This window comes from Perca flavescens, chromosome 9 (genome assembly GCF_004354835.1).
Source record: "Perca flavescens isolate YP-PL-M2 chromosome 9, PFLA_1.0, whole genome shotgun sequence".
Lineage (NCBI taxonomy): Eukaryota > Metazoa > Chordata > Actinopteri > Perciformes > Percidae > Perca > Perca flavescens.
In genome coordinates this window covers 7,277,273-7,301,049 of record NC_041339.1, presented here as the reverse complement: position 1 = coordinate 7,301,049, position 23,777 = coordinate 7,277,273, and positions in this window count along the sequence as shown.

Below are 23,777 nucleotides of genomic sequence, written 5' to 3'. Positions count from 1 at the left end.
CATATGAATCAGCCAATCAGAGGAATTCCATTGAACTGACTGCACTGCAAAAAAAAACAAAAAAAAAACATACCATTTTAAATGCTGGAGGCCTTTAAGTGATATGCATGCTCTGGCTTTTGTCTTCTGTACAGAATGCAATAACAATTACAACACAATTTTAACATTGTTCAATAGAGTGACTCTTTAAAATCTTAATTCATCCAAGGAACTAGGCGTGCACACAGCAGTAACAGAATAGTTGTCTTAGCCTGTGTATTTCTTTGTTACATTGACAGTGTAGATGGATGTTCCACTGGTGTTCAGGAACCTCATTTCCCAGGGCTGAAAATCATCCGCCTCCATATGGAATAGATAAAAATATCAGCTATATTTATGTGAGTTGTGCTGTGGGAGGACATTTATACAAAGTGTCACATCTCTACACCGCTGTTACTTCCTGAGCAACTGGTTCCAGTGTTTAATCTTTGGCAAAGATTTAAGAGGCAAATTCCTCTTCCTCTTTTCCTTGATGTATGGTTCTTCTATGATCGTACTCTTATCTATGTTGTTTTTATTGCCTTTGGTGTAAGCCATCACATTTCCATTGTGTGTAATTGCTAACTTTGGTCTTTTTTTTTCCTCCCTGAAGTCTATTTCTTGATCTTTGCTCTGCAACCTGAAAAGGTTTGCATGGTTTCATTGTAAAAAACCACCATATTTTTGTCGTACTGCACATTGCTGCTGGGAGTCGCACATGCGTAGGACCTAGGTAAGGACAACTAGCCAGTCAGAAGCAGAGTAGGGCGGGCCCTGACAAGCAAGCTAGTGTGATCCAAAACAAACCCGCTTTAGCCGGTAACCATGGCTTCGGAGTCTGATCCCGAAACACAGGCAGAACTACCTGAAACAGCTTCATAAGCTAGACTGGAGCAAGACGTTTCAGAGTGGTATTTAAATCTTGACAAATTAATCTTTCATACATAACATTTTAATTCTGCACTGTCTTCTGGACATGGCGATACAGCTATCTGAACTCTTCAGGCCTCCGCTCTAACTAGCTTGGTTTGGATGCGTGCCACGCTAGCAGCTAGGCGTGTATTATTATTATTAACGTGATACAAAGTGACACAAAGTGATACAAAGTGATATAAAGTGATATGAAGTGATATGAATTGATACAAAGTGACGCGAAATGACGCGTGTTTGTCACAGAAGAAACAGAAGTAGTAGAGCTGTTTGGAGCAGTTTGTGAACAGTGTTTTCTGTTGGAGATGGTAACTCCCTTTGGGGTGGACTTTGGGCTTCTTCACTTTGTAAACCTATAACATGCACAACAAAGATATACTGTAGAACACAATAAAGGAAAAGGGAAAAGTCAGAAAGCATAACATGAGCACTTTCATTTTTGTGAGGTTCTTCAGTCATTTCACACCAGCCTGACTGCCCTCTCACTCTGTAGGAGAACACTGGAGTTGCTGTTGACACCTGCTGACTGCATAACAATCACAAACAAGGCAAGTGTTAAGGATAAATCTGATTTATTACAACTTGGGTTTTATTGTCATGATTTCATCAATCATTCCTCTCAGGTTAATAAAACCATTGTTTTTAACTAGTTAATTGCTAAGATCTGGGAACATGATGACATCACTATCATTTGAAGAAGGATGGGTTGGGAAACCAACATACAAACCTCAGGCTTTTTTGCCTATATAGTGCTGATAGTTTTTAGTAGAGACATATGAAACAGGAGAGCAGTGGGGGTAAAAGTATCCATTCAAGATTATTTTAATGTAATCCACATCACCTATCCTAAAATCCATTGTAGAATTAAAGTTCCATTTATTTAACGGTGCTCTGCTGCATCACTTGAGTGTGTAGCAAACTTTGCTGTAAGGCAGTAGCACTTCTCCCAAATGAGTTTTAAATTGAAGAAACTGAGCTTATTACGGGTCCAAGCCCGAAGAGGCTGGGAGCCACGTAAGCAAGGCAGCTAAATTACATTACGTAACCCATGCCTATTTGCGCCTAGGAAATGTTTTCGCAAAATTGCAAAAATGTGCAAAACCTACTTTTTTTAACTTCCCGATCTGCCTAAAACTTTGTATGTAGCATCTTCAGATGGACATGATCAAAAGTTCTTAAAAGAATTCTGCTTGGTTAAAAAAATTGCTAATTACGAATGAACACATTTGTGTAGCTAGCAACCAAAATACAAACTTTTGCATATCTCGTCCAAATGAAATGCTATCAACGCAAAACTTAAGATTCTTATTTGGTCTGGACCATATTTGGAAAACATTTGCCATTAGGGGTCACTAGAAATATGAATAGTTTATATCTCATTAATGCTCATGCAATTTTTATGTAATTTGGAGGGATCTAGGGCCACTCCTGAGGCCACGCCTACAACGTTGTACTGATCGATGCAATAGTAGATATCCCAGGACCTCCTAACTTTATTCCAAACTAGAGATGTTCCAATACCAGTATCGGTATCGGCTCGGATACTGCCTAAAACGCTGGTATCGGTATCGGGAAGTACTGGAGTTTATGCACCGATCCGATACCACGTAATAAATCCCTAAAGAAAATCTACGTTGAAGTAGTTTATGTTCTTTTTCCATTATAACTGACTGTCAAACTGGATAATAAAAGAAAGTTCTGTGGCATTCATTGTTTGTGTTTGTTCATGTTTCACAAAGAGTTTAATCTGAGCCAGGCAGAAATACTACTATCCACATACAGGGATAGTATACAGTTGTTAAAACATAATAAAATATATGACACACTGGTATCGGAGCGGTACTCTGTATCGACCGATACGCAAGTTCAGCTTTCGGAATCGGTATTGGGATGCAAAAAATGGTATCGGGCCATCACTATTCCAAACAGACTGACTTAATTTGTACTTTTACTGTCCATTATTAGAATCACTATTGATTTTTATCAGTTGCAGGATGCCATTTATATTTTCAGAACCCTATTACTCCACTATATCTTTACATAGAAAATATTTGTCTGTCCTGAATGTCGAATACAGCCACTTTAACATCATTCATCAGTTCAAATATTACAATTAACATATCTATTTTTATCCAAAGTGACTTACCATAATTCAATTTAACCATGTAGGTACAACCCCAAAAAGTGTAAGAATTATGCAAGTACATCCACTTCATTAAAGTGGATGTGTGCATGGATTGCATTCAGCTGCAGGGAGAGAGGTGTGGGGATAGTTCATGAGAGCAGTGCCATGTGGAGTTAATTGACACAGCTGGTTCTTGCTGGTCTAATTAAACTCTCCCTTTATATGCAGTAGCGTGCTGGACCTCAGATGATACACCCAACATAGGTACAAATGGTGCACTGTGAGAAATTGTTTATTTATTCATTGTTACAGTTTCTTTCGATTGCTAAACAACAACGGGCACAACTGGAGTCACATGTGCAAAACTCAAGCCACAGTCCGCATTACCAACAGTCACCTGAGCTAAACAGTTCACATCACCTGCAAAACTCATTCAAAGCAACACAACTCTTAACACACACCTCAAAACAGGCTCAGTGCTGTCAAACACTATGCACAAGCTTCACTGAGATAACACACACTGTCACTCAGAACACACTGAGGGTAAAAACACTAGCATCAAACACCAATACAGAAATTACAAACTTTGAATCATTTATGTGACATTACTCATAGTATATAGTTTATTAAAGGAAAATATATAGATTGTATAATATACCAATGTTTACGTAAGGTAAACAAGAAGGAATGATAATTAGCAGTTTTCTTCAATATAGTATTTTGTCTCTAGTAATTTATGGAATTACTGGGGAAAAAAACTACATTCACATACGTAGCAGTAACAAAGAATAGTGTGACTAATCCTGCCTCTCTCCAGCATCATGTGGCAAGTTTTTTTTATTTTTTAATGTTTTGCTGCACGTCTGTGTGTGTGTAACAAGCATAGTGTGCGCGCGCTGTGCACGAGTCTAGGCACATTTTTACTAATGTCCTGGTAAAATAACAATGAAATGCTGCGTTATTGACTTTAGACCAGGTTTTTGTTGGTCAGTGGCGCGATCACTTTCCGCTGCCTCAAGATAGCAATACGCCAAGAATGCACCTGAACACACCTTCCTGTAAGACCAGCATGCCCATGGACGCAGGTGCATTTGCTATTTAAACAACGTGGGCGCTGGATGGGAAATTGACAACTGCGTCGGTCTTAAACTAGCAAAGACACTTGCATTGGGCTTTGCGCTGTGCCGGGTGCAAGATAGGGCCCTAAGTTGTTGAATCGTTGCAGATGATCTGCAAAGCCCAAAGCAGCTTTGATTACATTTTTATTACAAATGCTTCTTTCTGCTTCACCACATCTGTGCAACGTCTGCACAAAGTGGTGTAACTTTTACATGAAAAATGGTACATTTGTTTAGCCATCTTTAAGCAATTACAACTTGCTAAAATAGATCATTGACAACTTCAGCTGGGGCCATAGAGGTTAAAATGTTTCCAAGAGCCAACAGCAGAGTGTTGTAAACAGAAACATTAGATAGGGGAGGAGGCGGAGGCCACTTGGAGAGCAGAGGGAAAGTGGGCGGGGCAGGAGCAAGGGATTCAAATGGCACGCACCTGCACTTGTACACTTTCAGGGTTCATCTCAATATCCCCCCTTGATTCCTCTATCCTCATTCACTTGACCTGGAAATTCATCTCAAATACATCCCAATTTCTTAAATCAATCAGAATAATTTGAGAGGAGAAGAGGCTGTTATAAGAGAGGGAAGCAAGGATACATGAGTGCAGCCTATACGAAAGTGTTATAGCTACATGGGTATAAATGCTCCACTACCAGCGTCGTCATGGCATGTGCAACAGCTGTTCTGGACTGGCTGAGCTCTTCAATGATTGTGGAGATCCTTCTATTACAAATATTTCAATGTGCAAAATATACTTAGACCATGAATAATGATTCCATTGATTATAATTCAGTCCTTGATAGTGGTTTGTGGTCCATGCATGGATCTATAGGACAATGAATGCCAATGCGAAAGGACATGGAAACACAAATACAGGACAGAAAATGAAACACTATAAATACCATGAATTAAAACATGAAATTATTTTAAATAAGCATTACTTTTGCGTTGCCCAGTGACAGGTGATGCAGCTGTACACACACCATAAGTAAAGGACGCTGCTTAAAAGTGACACTTGAGTGAACAAGGATGTCCTTATTTCCCAACTAACGATTCCACTGTCCTCTCATCTCTCCCTCGCGTCTTACGTGGGCGGTGCTAAGACGCATGGTAGGGGCGCAAGGGAAGGAACTGGAGATGCAACATAAGGTGCAGGGATGAACCCTCAGCCCAAACTATCATGAATCTATTCATTATTGAATTGTGTTTGATTACTACCAGCTATCATATATATATATATATATATATATATATATATATATATATATATTATTTTTTTTTTTTTCTGATGTTATTCTGAATTTCAACATAATCTTTGCTAGTGAAGTCAGTGATAGGCGACTCCATATGGCTTCCTGAGCAGGTTATCACTGGAAACCCACCCCTCTTCAACCCTAATTGGTTGGAAGGAAGCAGACAGACTATAGTGCTGTTTTTGGCTAGCTACTGCGCACACACACACAAACACACACACACACACATACACACACACACACACACACACACACACACACACACACACACACACACACACACACACAGAGTCTCATGATTGTGCTGTGTGTGAGCTGTGTGTCAGGCAGTTGCGTTAAGGAAGTCATCAGTCTGTGCTGTTAGACAGGCTCTGCACTGCACTCTGTTTGGGCTTTTGAAGAAATCAGATTGGACTGCACCCTCAACTAGACTATTGTGTCTACATTACAGAGCAGAGTTAAGGTCACCAGTCAGTGTTGTTGATACCCAGGCTTGATGCTTAAGAGTGAGGAAGAGGAATCAGATCAACTAGAAAGTAAATATTTCAAATGCAGCAACACTTCAGAAGAAGCCAAAAACAGCAATAGTCATAAACTAGCAAACCTGTCCCAGCTGGTGCTCAAAGTTCACTAAATGTTCTAGGATTCTAAAAGTATTTGAGCCAGATCTCTGTGGGAGCCTGCCTTGGTTCTCCAACCCCAGCTCCAAAATGAAGCAAAGTTGGAAGTGAGTCAACAGTCAACTTCAACAAGACCTCAAGTAAATGACCCAATGTCATTTACTTTAACAGACTCCATGAAAAACACACGGAAATTATGTTTCTAATTATTGAAAAGCCATCATTAAGCATGGCAGTTTAAATCCCTGGAGAACTCAGTTTGTTGTGTTTTGAACTGTATAGTCCGGTCTTCAGTTGTCTGCATGCTGAAACAGTAAGAGTGATGTCGGACATAGTGAGGAGGAGGGGGAGATAGAGCGTAATAGTGAAGAAAGAAAAAGAATAAATTCAACTAGCAAATAATATCAATTTCAGTGCAATGACATGAAAATCTTTCGAGTCAAATGCAAAGCCATTGTCGCAATCCTTTGTTCTCATTGCTCTTTAGTGCACTGGTTTTGCACTTTTTGGAGTATATATTTTAAAATTAATGTTACTGCAAGAATCTGGGAAAGGTTCTTACAGCACAATAGTAACTGTAGCGATTTTGATGATGTTGTGCCTGGGTAGAGCATTCAGGAGGCAGAACATGACGCAGATTACACCGCGGTGACGTATAGCCGGTTCATAATTTGGTCATTAACAAGCCCTCTGGGAGCCTACGTGCACATGCCTGGCCGTGTACGGCCCTGCTCCCAAATGTTTATGCTCGCTCTCGTCTCTGGGCTGCTGCCAGAGCCCACAGCCAAGAAATGATTTAGGAATGCTCAGACAGAGTAGGGGAATTCTGCCTTGATACGGAAAAAACAGACCAGATTTTAAATAGTTTGTCAGTGGATCTCTCTCACTCTGTCTCTCTCTCCTCAGTTAGTTAGTGCACTTCATAAGATTCTGTAAAAAAAAAAAAAAAAAAAAGCACTGTGCAGATCTACCATATGACTTTTGTTTTGCATTATATTGACGGTAGATTTCACGCTTCGGAGGTGTGTGTGTGTGTGTGTGTGTGTTTATTTTGTGTCCCAGGAGCGGGACAGGCTTCCCCGGTCACTGAATAATAAAATAGCATTAGTAATATTATTCTTCACAAACACAGAATAGAAATTTCCAAAAGCATGTCTATTCTCTAAATCTTGAAAAAAATAACAATTTTTTTTTTTTTTTTTTTACAGTGGCCGTAATACTCCTTAATTCTTTATTGGTAATAGTACAATATACATTTAGAACATATTTCTTAACATACAAAAGGAAAAACAAAGACCAATAAACACACACACACACACACACACACACACACACACACACACACACACACACACACACACACACACACACACACACACTTTTAAACTTTAATCTTGCATGCAATATTCATAGAGAAGAGTCAAATACATGGAAAAGTGATATCAGTGACAGCAAACAGTACAGTGAAGACATTTTTTCACAATTTGTGATTAAGTACATTTACAGCTGTTCCTATAGTTAGATGAAAGAGAATTTTTGAACAAGTTTAGAAATCAGAAACAGATGAAATGTAAGGGAAAATATTCTAATCAAATGGCTTAAACATAAATACATATTTAGCTATACACTTGGAGACTGCAGAAACAGAAAAAAAAATATTGTCTGTATCTGTAGAGTCCCAACTGAAAAATTCAATTTCCTAATACCTTGACTAATATGCTGTTTATATGAAAATTCTGATTCCAGCCATACTCCCAGGTATTAGTGTGTTCAGCTTTCTGCAGAGGTGTTCCATCAAGACATTTGATAGTACATGATGAATCTCTAGATTTAGATTGGATGCTTTGACCTGTGCCAAATAACATAATATGAGATTTGCTTTTATTGAGTATTAATTTGTTTGCCATGAGCCAGACCTGTAAAAACTGTAAGTCTGTTTGTAAAAAAGATTAAATCTGTGCTAGGGTTGTTGAAGATGTGTAAATAACTCTGTTGTCTGCATAAAGATGAACACAACATTCTGAACATATAGAGGGGATTTGACTGATGAAGATGGAAAAAAGAAGTGAACAATAAAAAAAGCTGATCACAAAATAAAAAAAAAAGAAGTGGAACTTCACGCTGTTGTAAGATGGTATCAGATTTATTTCACGGCATGACTACACATTGTTTTCTATTGTGTAAATAAGCATTGAACCATGGCAAAGCATTACTTGACAATCCAAACGAATGCAGTTTATCTAACAAAACATAGTGGTCAATCAAATCAAAAGCCTTTGTTAAAGGGATATTTCACCGTAGATGAATATATCTTTAAATTGGGTCACTTATGTAGCAGCAATGTGATTATTTTTTTATTTTTTGAAATTGGTGCCTTCTAGGCCAAGAAAAGCCAGAAAATGTGTTTTTGGCTCATATGGATGAAAGACACCAAATCCCAGAATGCACTTGCTTCGCTGCTTTAGAGTCCACTCCCAAGCCGCGCCTACCGTTTACAGACAGACAGTGAGGCATTCAAATCAACTCAAGTGTGTTTTATTGTCATTTCCACCATATACAAAAAATGTTTCACCGTGGCTCAAGTGGTGTTACACATTTAAAACATATAAAAATGACATTATATAAAAACGACATACGAACCAGGCTACTTTCAGTAGCCATTACAGGCTCTGTAAAGTTCAGCTAACACATAATAGCATTAGTGCTTGGTGGGCTGTAAACACCAAGTATAAACCGTATAAAGCTGTACATTTGCGTGGAATGTAGAATGGTCGGCATTTAACATTCACAAACTCCACCAGCAGTTAACAGTTAGTTGGATACAAGCACTCCATTTCTGCACCAGTCCGTGTTAACACAGCCCACCTCCACTAGTCTTACCTGGTGACAGAGCAGCAGGCCTGGTAGCTGGATAGTCCAGTACACTGTTGTTCAGCCATGTTTCCACAACAACAAAAACACAGCGGTCTCTGAACTCGCGTTGGGAGTTTCGTTGAAGTTGGATGTAGTGCAGTTTGTTGTCTAATGAGCGGACACTTGCAAGCAGGATTGATGGAACAGGTGGCCAGCTAGCGTTAGCTTTCCACCTAGCTCTAACTCCTGCACGCAGCTGTCAAGGTCCCTTTCCCCGGCTAGCAGCATCGGGCGACACCGCAGGCTGAGGTGCTGGTCTCCGTAGCAGGTGAAGCTTGCTTGGTGTGTCGAGTATTCCGTCTGTAATAAAGTTTCCTGTATATTCTCCGATCTGTACCAATGTATCCCGGTGGTGCACATGTGTGGTAATATGAATGCGCATCATTGTTGGAAAAGTTTTCTGCTGAAAAGACAGAGGCTGTTTAGCGAAGCTTCAAGATGACTGACACTCGGATTACTTCGGCAAACTTTGTGTAAACAGTCCCACCCCCTATAGGCGGGTTGAAAACATGCGGAACTAGCTGGCTGTAGTCCATTGCCTCTGGGTAAAAAATTGTTATTTTCCATCATAGGAAGATTTTTTCCAGACCCACAATACAGAGATCTCTCGTCTCAGGGGAACATGAGGGAGGGAAGCACGGTCATTCGAAAATACTAACATGTTTCTACTGATACAAAGCTTAATGCTAAATCGGTGAAGTATCCCTTTAAGTTAATAAAAACCTGTGCACCTGTGCACACCCGTTTATTCTTGTTGCAGAGTAACAGAGCTGTAATTGTAGAGTGGTTTGAACAAAAACCAGATTGAAAGGGTGATAAAAGATTATACTCATTGAGATAGGCCGACCGTTGATTAAAAATAGGATTTTCAAATATTTTGCAATAGCACAGATGATTGAGATTGGTCTGTAATTATAACCGACCAATCTCGAGGGAGGAGACCCAGAGGTGGAGAGTGATCCTCTTGAAGGTGGTCCTGTGGAGAGCACAACCAAAACATCAATCAACCTCAACAACCAAGAGCCTGTCTGTAGAGGGGAAAGAAGAGAGCCAGGGTGGAGACAAGCGGTCAAGTGGCCAAAAGCTAAGGAAGTGACAGTGTGGCAACATCTGGATGCGGAACTCAGTACCATTCTGGGACACTCACTTCGTGGCGATGTTGAGGCCAAGCTCACATTATCTGAAAAATCTTGTATGAGGAGTGCAGAGGCAGATTCGGAACAATCTTGGGGAAGCAACGTGCAGGCCCAAGGCAGAAAGGAAGGATCGAGCAGCTGGTGAAGAGCAGCTCCGAAAGCAGTGGAGGAAAGCAGAGGAAGAGGAGAGAGAAGGTCTGAAGCCACTGTGGGAGGAAGTGAAGAAGAGTCTGGCCAGCTTGCGAAGGGCTGAGCACATTCGCAAGCGCAGAAAACGAAAGAATAAAAGCGAGGAGCGACTTCTTCAAGAATCCCTTCAAACATGCAAGGCAGCTGCTGGAGGACAAGAGGAGCGGGAAGCTGGAAACAACAAAGGAGGAGCTGGTATGTCCCTCGCCCAGCCCCCCCAGCCGTGCCCTTTAACACTGCACCCCCTAAACTCAGTGAGGTGGCAGACATCTTTCGCAAGGCTAGTGGAGCCTCAGCACCAGGCCCCAACGGGATACCATACAAGCTGTACAAGCATTGTCCTGGCATGTAGAGGATCCTGTGGAAACTTCTAGGAGCAGCATAGAAGAAAGAAGTTGTCCCTTTAGAGTGGTGGAGAGCCCTATGTGTCCTCATCACAAAGGAGCAAGACTCCACGGACATTGGCCAGTTTAGGAATATAGCCCTTCTAAATGTAGAAGGAACGATCTTCTTTTCCATCATGGCCGAGAGGATGACCTCTTTTCTTACACACACAATGGGTTCATAGACACCAGCTACCAGAAGGCCAGCAAACAGGCTTTCCAGGGTGTGTTGAACATTGTTCAGCGATATGGGAACAGATTCAGAGGGCAAAGAGAGAGAAGAGCGATCTGCATGTCGTCTGGTTAGATATTGCCAACGCCTACGGTCTGTCCTTGACTAACTTATCACGTTCGCCCTGGACTTCTTCTATATCCCTGCTACCTGCAAAAGTTTGATATCCAGATATGATTTCACCACAAAGTGGCAACAACTTCAAGTTAGCATTGCCATGTGCTGTTCAATCTCCCCAATTTTGTTTGTAGCAGCATTCAAGATCATCCTCATTGGGGCCAGGCAGATGGTCAGGAATGAAGTTGCCATCAGGCCAAAGGCTACATCCACTGAGAGGGTACATGGATGATGTTATCACCATACTCCAGACCGCTCAATGTATGGTGAGACTGCTCAAGAGGTTTGATGAACTTGTGGCGTGGGCAATAATGTGGCTCAAGCCCAAGGGATCAGGAGCAACTGCACCATCTTTAGTGCTGGCGGCGAGGAGATCCCCTTGCTGTCTAGCCAGCCCGTCCGGAGCCTCGGCCAAGTCTTTCGTTGGCCTGTGGAAGACTCCACACGCAAGTTTTCTCGTCAGAGTGGCATATGACACCTTACCTTGCCCCCAGCAACCTCCACCATTGGATGGGCAATGAGGAATCTTGCCTCTTGTGTAATGCTACCAACGCAAGCTTCCAAAACATAATGATGGGCTGCAAGACAGCTTTGGCACAAGGGTGGTGGCTACAGGTGGAGGCATGACCTGGTGCTGAGGAAGCTCAATGAGGTGGTGGAGACATGCAGGCAGGAAGCAAACAGCAGCCCCACTGCCCTAATCACACATTCCATCCAGTTTGCAAGGGCTGGGGAGAGGGAAAACACCCACCGCCTGAAGGACCCAGCAAGACTCCTCACACCAGGCAAGGGGTGGACACTAGCAGTCGACCTTGGGAAGCAGCTCCATTTCCCCAGGGAGATAGTGGAAACGTCCTTGCGTCCAGACCTTGTTATGTGGTCCGCTGCTTGCAAGACTGTCCTGATGGTGGAGGGCTTGAAGCTGCCCATAAGCGGAAGCGAGCCAAATATGCTGACCTGGCAGGTGCAGGGAGGCTGGTTTTGAAATCATTAATAGCAAATAATTTTATTTATTTATTTATTCGGGACAGTGCACATTAATGAACAATAAGATTTCTGTACAGACTGTAAATGAGCCAGGTTATAGCATAAATGCTAATTTCCACCTGTAGTCCCGAGGCAGGAAAACAACAACATACAAGATAATGCAAAACAGAAAAATATTACAATATCAAACAAGAAACACATTAGCACGCATTCAGACAGATTAAATTACATAAATAAAATTAGTCAAAATGATGACATAACTGGGAACTTTTTAAGAAATTGTTTAAAGTGCTTTTTTAAATGTGCAGTAAGTTGGACATAATCAACCTCAACAGATGTTATCTTCTTAAAGTAGAAAGTACTGTTATTGACAAACACATAATTAATATCAGCACTAGCATAGAGAAATGAATCTGTGGGACAGAACAGACAGAAGTGCTGATTAAATGCTTGAGCAACTAAAAGTGGATCATTTAGTATAGTGTTGTTGACCCTAATTTGAGTCAATAAGGTTGGGTCTGATGGGTTAGTTGAAGTTTTATTTTTTTCCAGAAATGTTTAGGGTCCTTAAAGTCATGTGCAATATATTTTTTATAGTAGTTGGTTTTACCATTTTTAGTCATGGTTTTACTTGCATTTATCAATTGTCTGTACCATTCCCAGTCAGCAGGATCCTTAGATTTTCTGAAAGTGGCCAAAGCATTATCTCTCTGTCTGAAAGTGCATATGAGATAAAATGTTATCCAAGGAAGATGTTTTCCCTTGACTTTAGTAGTTTTCAGGAGTGCATGTTTGTCTATGACCCCAGTGAATTCAGAATATAAAAAATTCCAAGTATAATGTACATCAGGAATTAGTTGATACCTGTCCCAGTTTATTGCTATTAAATAATTGATAACATTATTGATATTCATTTTCTTATATTGCCTGATTTTAATCAATTTAGGTGGCAGTTTAGGGACTTTGATCTTTCATATACAGTATACAATTGAATGATCACTAAATCAGTCAGACATGACCCCTGATTTTAAGAATCTTGCATGTGAGACAAGTATCCAATTGAGCAGGGATTGACATGTTGATGTAACACGAGTGGGCTCAGTAACTAGTTAAGTTCATATTTCCAAAAATATTCTTTACTTTGGTAGATAATTTAGCAGACCAGTTGTTATAACGTCCCAGAGTATAATAAGTTCATTTTTACAAGTTATAGAGTTTATACTGGAGACAATACAGTTACAAGAGTCATCAGGTGCAGAGGGAGGTCTATAAATGTTGCCAATACTAATTATTCTGTTGAAGAAATACCTTAAAGTGCTCAAACTAAATTCTATATAGAAGTAGGCTTCATAACAATACATCTTTTTTATAAAGATGTTTAGAGAATAGAGGGGTACAGGAAATTGGCAGATGCATGATATTAAATCAGAAATGGTCTGCTTTACACAATACAGTAGTGAGTGCTTTGAAAAACAAACTGTAAAATTAAAGCTATGGTAAGTGCATGCCCTGAGTCGGCAGTATCCTCCGTGCCCTCCCATAAAATCTTCTATTGGCCACTCAAATAAACCTGTGGTTTCACCCCTTTTTGTGTGTATAGCTTTGAGACAATACCAAACAGAGGCTTGAGTCAGCAAAGGGCCAAAAATGCAGAATGTGGAACCACGCGCATGTACGGTGCACATGTGTGTGTATAGAGTGAGTGCGCACACACACAACAACAAAAACGTCTGCATTACATGCGTCCTCACTTGGAGTGAGGGGAGAGGGGCGTATTTAGTAGCTTAAATTAAAGACCTCCCATGAGGTTTTTCAGTTGAGGGACCCCTCTTTAAACACCAAGCTACCAATTACCAGCAGCCTCTAGCCCTACCCATCTATTACCACATCCAGAGGAGAAGTGGGGACCTCAGCTGTCTCCCTCTTCTCTCTTTCATGTTCCCTCGCTCCAAAGCCTTGTAGGAAACCAGTGGCAGTGTTTGATGGTTACAGACAGTTAAAGCCATGGTTAGAGGAGGGGGCAGTTAGCTGCAGTCCATTCATTGTCTGGCCCAGCAAACTGCTACTCTACAATTAGAAATATGCTAACAGAGTACAGGCTGCTGGTAGACCAGTTGGCTATGCTGTGGTATAAAGCAGGTACATCAAGCAACTCAAGGCATTGACTTGTACTGTAAGTTGTGCAGATTTTCTCTTTGGACCTATAGTACAGGAAAATGACAACATAATTGCTGACAGGCTGATTGACTTTTCCTTATGAAATTCAGACCTAAACTGAAATTGAATATTTTTCTGATGTCTTTTCTTTTCAGGCACAGATTATCCAAATTTGATAGAGTTTGTAGGTGCTTGCCAAAACGGCTTGGGTGCTGCACCTAAATCTTATAAAGGTAGGGAAAACCTTGCAATGTAATCCTAAGGCAAATGTGCAACGTCAACGTACGTCCACTAAAAGTGCTTGTTTGGGCCACTGACGCTACATTATGGAGAGATGGAGAAGTTTCTGTTATCATGCCATGCATTTGTGTGTAATTTACCAAAAGGAACCGTCGCACACGGGACACGCCGACAACAGCGAGATGGTTGTGGTAAGGAAGAGAATAACGAGGAAAGGAACTGCAACACGCGGGACGCCATCCCCGGTCTCTGGAGTGAAAGTCCTGTGTTGTTTGACCCATCCAACACCCTGACCAACCTCCCTGCGCGGACTTTCGCCTTATCAATACTACTCGCTACCGTCATCGTTCTGTGATCACGAAATATGCTTCCCGTTGAAATACATTGCTTTAAAACCACACAAAAAAAACAACATTATCGTGTCCTGTCCACGACTCAATAGATTCAATAACGTGAACATATCACAAACTGCCATGAGACCGGGCTGTTAGGATCCATTTGTAGCTATAGCACAACTAATCTAAACTTTAGCCTGTCCGTATCCAAAAGTAAGATCAAAATACAAAATCTGCCCAAAGTGTAGCTTGACATTTTGTTGGCACAATTTGGAAATGTGCAATTGATAGTCTTTTACATAACACAAAGCTACACTGTTTGTACACAAAAATGGAATCTGCGGGGTTGTGTTGTAGTCTCCACGGCCGCAAATGGAGACCTTTGGTAACACCGACACTGACGCTAATGTTTCTCCACCTGATTGGGTCTTATCGGTCACAATGCCTCGTTCTCTGAGACTAAAGCTACTAATTTCACCATGGCAACTACCAGCAACGGATGGAGTATACAAGCTGCCTCCTGTTTATGCCCAGTATACGAGAATGTTGATAAGATATTAGGTATGGCCGTGTTGTTTAAACCACGTGTCAAACTCAAGGCCCGTGGGCTAAATCCGTAAATATTTTAGGGAGACCTGTAAAGACTACGTTACAGTAGTAGAGTTTACTTATGGTAAAGCATGGACATGTTTTATCAATATAAACCTCATCACCAAACTGAGGCTTCTTCTTTTCTTGACTGGCGCGTCAGAACAGCATAAAGAAATTTGCAATAATTTCATGTGTAGACATGCCGCTGCTACAACTCTCAAACCCCTGGACCCCTTGCTCTCAGATTCATCACAGGACACCCAAATGAATCTCTCTGTACAACAAAGTTGGTTGGCATGATCATTTGTATCTTTTCATTGGACTGTCACCACCATATATAGCATCTTTGCTGAACTGGATCACAAGCCCTTACCAAACTCCCTCAACAAACTGCCATATGCTTCAAGTTCCACAGGTTACCTCTGAGTTTGATCAATCTGCTTTTAGATTCTATGCACCAAAAGCATTGAACCACCTTTAATGTTTACTTAAGGTGGACACTCTTACTACCTCTGGGCATTTCAAGACGGTTATTTCAAATGATTTAACTTAGTGTGCAATTGTTTTCATTGAGTATTATATTTATTCTTTTTTTAATGTATATGTTTGTTTCTTGTATTTCATCATCATTGAATATGAGGGAGACCTCAAGGATTTCCAAGATAAACAAAAAAAATAAAGGTTATTATTTCTCTCACTATATCATAATATACGTATTATACTATATGTTTTGTAAATTTAATAGTGACTCATGCACTATATTGTACTATATTTTTGGGGGATTATTTTTTGGGGCATTTTAGACCTTTATTACATAGGACAGTTGAAGATGTGAAAGAGGAAAGAGGGGGAACAGCAAACGGCTGCAGGTCGGAGTTGGACCCACGGCCGCTGTGAGCGATCCAGGCGCCCCACTCTTGCACTATATACTATTATATTAACCCAGACAAACAGTTGAGTTCTATTACTTATCCATATATGTTAGTTTGGTGTACTGTTTACTTAGACTTGTTGACTCTGCTGCTATTAATCACACCACTGTCACTTCATCAGCACCGCTGACTTTACAATGTCATTTGTCTCCAAATACTCTGTATAAGTTCTATTATTTATGATCACAAGAAACTAGGTTACTTATGCACTAACTTGGACAATTTTATTAATATGTAACATTTTATGTGTGTGTGCGTGTGTGTTTGCAGAAACAACACACGGTATCTGACATGAAAGTCCATGCTTAACATAATTTAGTAGGTAATTTCTGTAAACTCACTTTTGCACGTTAGCTAAATTAGAAATTTGCCAGCACATTTTACTATACAGCTGTGTTATTGTTTCCATAGTGCCCCTGGTTGCCCCTAGCAATGTGTAGAAACATGGGCTGTGACTATAATTGCTCTTAAAGCAGATCTGATTCAAGGCAAATGAAATGCAGATATGCTTGCAGCAACAGTTTCACCACCACCCTGCTTAACCTTAAGCACACACAACTGTGTTTCCATAACAAAAGCCATGTGTGTGTGTGTGTGTGTGTGTGTGTGTGTGTGTGTGTGTGTGTGTGTGTGTGTGTGTGTTTTATCATTGAAGAAATCATAGCTTGTGTTCTTCAGGTGGCTGAGTGCAGCTTTGAAACAGTTTCCATGAACATGCCATAATAATCTCCAGCCCGTATGCCGATAACCAACCTGAGACTGTTATGTACACATGTGTTAGAGACTGTGTTGTTTTTTTTTTTTTTTTTTTTAAACTGTTTCAAAGCTGCACTCAGCCACCTGAAGAACAGGATGGGAGTAATTATTTTAGGATTGGGACTGGGCAGGAGTTTCTTTTTTGTGAGAATAGGTGAACTCCTATCCCATCCCACTCCCCAAAAACTCCTGTCTTGTGTCCTGTGTTTTCGTCAATTTTATGATAAATGGGACCATATATACAAAATGAACATCCTTCTGTATTGAAAAATACTTAAAAGTAGCGATTGAGCCTCATATAAATCAAGTGAGAAGTAGGGTAATTTTTTAATTGACTTCTATAGAAACAGACTTCCTTGTGCAACCAGTGGAGTAGCCCCCCTGCTGAAAATAGATAGGATGTAGGTTTTTTTATGATTGCTATGACAATTTTTTCAATACGTTTAACAACTTTCCTAAACTCTTAACACAGTTAGCACAATAGCCGTCTGTGTAGGCTATACAATTAACACATTTATTGTTGCTTTGACACAAAATGCATGCAGTTAACACAAATTTAAAATGCTTGAACTTCTTTTACACAAACGCTCAACCAAGACCAAAACAATGGATTTTTACCGCCATATTTACAAATGCTTTCACACTGTATGTCAGGACAGATATAAGTAGATCAATCACAGCTGATTCCCATCTAGGAAACACACTGAGGTTCTTTCAATCGCATGACCATATGGTAGTACATACAGTAAAAGAGGAGCTATTTGGGCTGGTCTTGTGTGGAAAAGGAACAATATAGATTAACACAAAGAAAGTAAGAAAAATGTCTGCACGAGGGAGAGAAAGACGAGTACCAGGACAAGGGGTGGATAAGGCATGACAAAAAATCCTTCCCAAGATGCTTCGCCAGAGAAGATATCAAATTTGACGAGAATGTTGCCAAATGCAGAAGACTGCAGATTAGAAGATTTTACAGTATTTTCTTTTTTTTATTCGTCTGTGGCTTTTTCTGTTTGTATATTTAGTATTTTTCCATACAGTAATACATACAAATGGCAGCTATATTGCATATTTTTGTTTTCATGCAGTAATGTACTGTTTTATGTTGCAAATAAAGCCTTTACTGCAGCAATTCCGTCTCTGTCTTCATACATTCTATAAAGCTAAAAAGATGAGTCATTAATTTTTTTTCGTTGAATTTCGGGAGCAAAAGAACATAATGCATGCATTTCCTAAACCCAACAAAACATATGTAGAGGAGAAACTGCAGAGCAAAACACAACCTATGGTCAATACAATAGACCCTTGTCTATTGTATAAGGGCAGACATATATAAAATAATGCAGTTTTTGTAATTCCATCTGATGTTAGTGTTTTTTTTATGACATTATGCTATGATTCACTAAATGTTCCTGTTGGAAGAGAATGTATGTTAGTGTTTTGGAAGAATGTTTTGATTTTGAGACATTTTTGCATCGTTTTGGTAGACATAGTGTATTAGTGTTAGTGTTGGAGTTTAGTTTACAATGTGTGATTTTGAGCATGAAATTAACTGTTCTGTCAATTAGGAAAGTTGTTATAAATATTGAAATAATTGTCATAGCAATCGTAAAAAACTGTATTTTAACAGTCTATGGTGTGTGTGTGTGTGTGTGTGTGTGTGTGTGTGTGTGTGTGTGTGTGTGTGTGTGTGTGTGTGTGTGTGTGTGAGAACTATAAAGTTGATTTTGAGGCCAAGAATACATGTTGAAAAGGAATATCGGCCACTTCCTTAGGGTCAGCCACAAACGTGTGTGTGTGTGAGGTCACATCCTCGGCCACCAGCAGAGCATTGTGAAGCAGGAATGTCACAGAGGAAGTCATGTGGTCAGTGAGGAAGCTCCGTGATCCAATGACACAAACATGTAGTCGTATATGCATGCATGCACTCTCTCTCTCTCTCTCTCTCTCTCACACACACACACACGCACATCTCCCAAAAAGTCAGTGCTAAAAGTAGATAGTATTGTGTTGAAGTGTTCCTAGAGCACAGCTCTGTAATTACGTGTAACATTGTTTACCACAGTGAATAGTGCTGCACAGGGTAAAGCCTCATTCATTCAGACACAATGTCATTCAGATACAATGATCGTCCCGTGGGATTTTCTATAAGAAATCTAACAATGATTGCACCTGCTCTTTTGTTTGTTTAATTTAATACATCTCAGAGAATGCAGCATTGTTATTGCATTGCACCTAATATGTTGTTTGTTAAATCACACTAGTACAGTGCCCGTTGAAAATGTGCCTGTTTGGAACGGTTCAATTGCTTGGCCTGTGGTATTGCTGCTTGTAGAATTCATCAAAACCAAATTGTACCCCAAAATTACTTACAGAAGGACCCCAAACTACTTCATATGCAACTCCACTGTATAGCCTGCTACTGACTTACCGATTTACCTGTTATTTCAATCAGGAGAGAATTTGTAAGTTACTTATGCAAAATATGAATTGTACATAGTCTTTGGAGATTAGACTCATAGATTAGACTCGTAGACACTAGACATCGTATTAAATGTCGATATATTTTATAGGGTTTAGGAAAACCCGAACATATACCCGATGGAGTCTAGACACTGGTGGTGGTGGTGAAGGGTGCATGAAGACCAGAACTAAGGAGTCGAAGGGAGCCGTCAGCCGGAAGAAACCCGAGAGTACCGTGGGTGAAGATGCCTGGAGGTGGAAGGGGAGGAGGAGGGTCGCACTCTCCTCAGATCTCTGCAGGGTAAATCCAGACAGCTAACTAGACTATCTGTCCAATCAGAGTTTTCTGTTGCACGACTAAAACCACTTTTGAATGTACACATGTTCCACCAAAACAAGTTCTTTCCCGAGGCTATGGAACTTTTTCACAGCAGACATTTTGACTTGTCCTAGTAGGAAAAGCACAGCTGAAATTGATAACCTTAACGATGGCTCAATTCCATCAAGTGTCCCAGTAAGATATTTCAGTGAGTCGGCATGCACAATACCAGGGCCTCTCTTAAGTGGAATGCAGCCATCATTAATGGTTTTGAATACACCTGCGCTTTTCCTACTATGACGTGTCAACATGCCTGCCGTGGAAAAAGGTCTATTTTGCAGCGGCGCCGTTGCTCCGTCCGGCGCTTAGCACCGCCCATGACGATTGTGATTGGTTTAAAGAAATGCCAATAAACCACAGCACGTTTTCCTCCCATCCAGAAAGGCTGTGTGGACTGGCCAGACCCTCTGGCAATGCGAGACTAACCTGAACTGAACTGACAACAGTACTTAAAGCAGCTATAAAGTCAAAACAACCTGTATGTCAGCCTAGTGCAATACATTCCCCATCATTTCAAAATCCTGCTGGAACAAAACACAATTATCTTAATCTTCTGAAAAATGTTCTTTCTTGCGATTATATACTTAAGAGGAGAAGTGGGTGTGTATGTATGTGTGTGTGTGTGTGTGTGTGTGTGTGTGTGTGTGTGTGTGTATGTGAGGCTGGAAATACACTGCTTAACTGTCCTTTTTCAAGACTCACTTTGAATTTGCTGTGACATGTCAGGACCTATCCTCTCACCTGCAATCTGTAGACATACATCACGAAGCCTACAGGTGACAGTTTAATTGGTTATTAAAAGATAATCTGAGGCGCCATTAGGCCAGCCAAAAAGCAGGCAAGTCTTTAATGTGGTTTCGTTACGCACAGGTAACACAATTGCGACAAGCGTGAGATCACTGTGTCACCATAGCAGCCTACACCGCACACATGGCTGTTGTTTGACCTGGTGCATGTTACCTAGCAACACACACACACACACACACACACACACACACACACAACACACACACACACAGAGGAAAACCCATTACACAAGAGCAAATGCTCTGACGTCAAAGTATCATATTTCTGAAACTGCACCCTGACTAGGTCGCAGATAAATTATATTACAGGTCAAATGTTGACAACGCCACCTTGGGACTTTCTCCCAAAGAGAAATATACTTTGGGATTCAAACCCAAATTTCTCACTTTTATCTACTTCTTATTCTCTAAGACAGGATTTCCCTCAACCACAGGAAAGTCCACAAATAAAATGCAGAGACATAGATTCAGGAACAGAACAATAATATATTGAGAAACCAGTAAAAAATATATGCAACATAATTAAATCATGATAAAAAAAGTTGTAAAACACTAATGCTTGTAATTTAAAATGACCATAAATAACTAAAGAAAACAAAATGGAAAACAATCTTAAAAAAAAAAAATGGAAGAGATGCTAAAAGCGACCTACAGAGGAGCTACAGGCAAATTCAAACTGGAGAGGCACTTCAAGCAATATGACTAAAAGTTCACACAACACTGCTATCAAAAAGACACAAAACACAGCAAAGGAACGCTTAAAGGAGAACTCCGGACGATTTTTACCTGAATATTGATCACTAGATATCTACGAGTACTGTCGATAGGGGAAAAAAATAGCACCGATTTTGGTCATTTTTTTTTCCTATCGACAGTACTCGTAGATATCTAGCGATCAAGTTTCAAGTAAAAATCGGCTGGAGTTTTCCTTTAAAGTAAATGCATGCACATAGGAGAAACATGAGCCACTCGTTTAGCTACAACCCACTGTGGGCTACTGCTGCTGCTATTACAAAAACATTTTTACAAGCTATTTCCGATGTATTATTCCTCAAAAACAAAATGATAAAACTAAAAGCACACTATAGATAAAATTACAATAAAAGGCCATATCACTTTCTACCCAACTGTATTATACTGTATCACTTTATATTAATGTAAGAAGGTGATGGTGTGCCTTCTTCCGTGGCACACAATGGGCAAGTTAATCCCATACTTTTACACACACTTTGTGAAAGGCCCCATTAAGAGAGGCTGCAAGAGATGTGCTATTCATGGGGCTATCAGCAGCCACAATCCGTTCTTTGTGAATTCGTCCGAATGTCTTTCTTTCTCAACTCTCAATATCTCTCTTTCTCTGCCATTCCCTTCATCCTCCACCTTCCACTCTCCATTCTCTCTCTCTCTCTCTCTCACACACACACACACACACACACAAATGTTTACTAAGGCAATATCAAGTAAGAAGTAGGGTCATTTCCCCATGTACTAATATGTAATCAGACTTCTTTTTGGAGTCTTTGTGGAGTCGCCCCCTGCTGGAAATAAGATAGAATGTCATTGTCAAACCTGCACTTAGGCATTGGCATGACTTTTCAGGCCCTGAAGATGCCGCTTGGTTGCAACTCACTAGTTATATTTTCCCTCAAACACACACACACACGCGCACACACACACACACACACACACACACACACACACACACACACACACACACACACACACACACACAAACCATGAAAGAATAGCAGCAACATGAGTCATTGGGGAGCTTACAGTTCCAGGAGCTGTCCTACACACACTATCCACACACACAACACAGGCAGGTAGGTACACACACATTTGCAAACAGGCAGACACGTTCACACACTCCCACAACACACTTGAATGTAGTTCCATTTCTCTGCAGTGATCCTTTATTCTGAACTTGTTCTACGAAGTTGATATGCGAGTTCGGTGGCTGTCAGAATATGCTGCAGCTTCTCACACTTCACACACCCAGAGAAACAAGACGGAAACACAATTGTATTGCAGCTCACCTCAACAAGCATATTATTAGAACATTGAAGAGACTTTGTTTTCAGTGCTCTTGTCTTCAGATGACCTGCCCTGGTGTAAATGCTGATTACACACTTTTAGTTGCAACAAAAAAAACTCTCAAATCAGTACAGTACCTGGACATTAAGTAGGAATTGTAGTCATATAGAGTGTGTTCTTCTTGTTGCCTACATTGGATATTCTGTGGATAACTGTCTGATATTCTATTTTGACAGAAGTTAAATCTTTGTTGTTGCAGGTCTCTCTTTTGGCCTTTGAAGTACACTCCCATGCACACAGAGACACTGGATGCTTCAGGTTCACTGGGAGAGTGTAGACAGTGTAAAAATGCTCACTCTTAGGCCTAGTCCACACGTACACAGGTATTTTTCAAAACTGGATTTTTCCATCATTGGTTCTTAAAATAAATCTCCCCCACCCTGTTTAGAAAGCCTCCGTTCACAAAAACGCAAAAACCTAATTAAAGAGCTGTCAAGAGCATGCCAAGCCAACATGCGGCTATATAACCCCAGTCATGCAAAGAAGAAGATGATGGCCAATCAGAAGCCTGAAAAAAAGCTGTTACCCAAAGACTAGCCACCAACTAGAAGTCTGACTGTCTCGTCCAAGAAAGTCAACATTGGCTGTGTCGCGGCAGTGTTGGATTTTGTAGCAGTTACTTCCGTAGCGCAATCTGACGCTTCCGTTCCACAATACAGAGGAAGAGTAACTGTACATTTATGTAAAACGTCCTGCGAGCAAGCTTGTTTCCAGCACTATTTTGGCCACGTCTGCCACTGCAAGAAATGTCACTTCATTTGTGACGCCTCACAAAGAAGATAACGGTGCACACTCAGATGTTACCAGTCAGAAGCTCTGACAGTTTTCCCGCAAACAGGGTTTTGAAATATTTCACCCTGACCAGAGTTTTCCAAAAGATACATTTACAGTGACCTTAAACGCCGTTTGTGTGTGGACGAGACCCCAAAACGCATAAAGACTACGTTTACAAAAAATACCTATGTACTTGTGGATTTTGCCTAAGTACCACCCTGAATAGGTA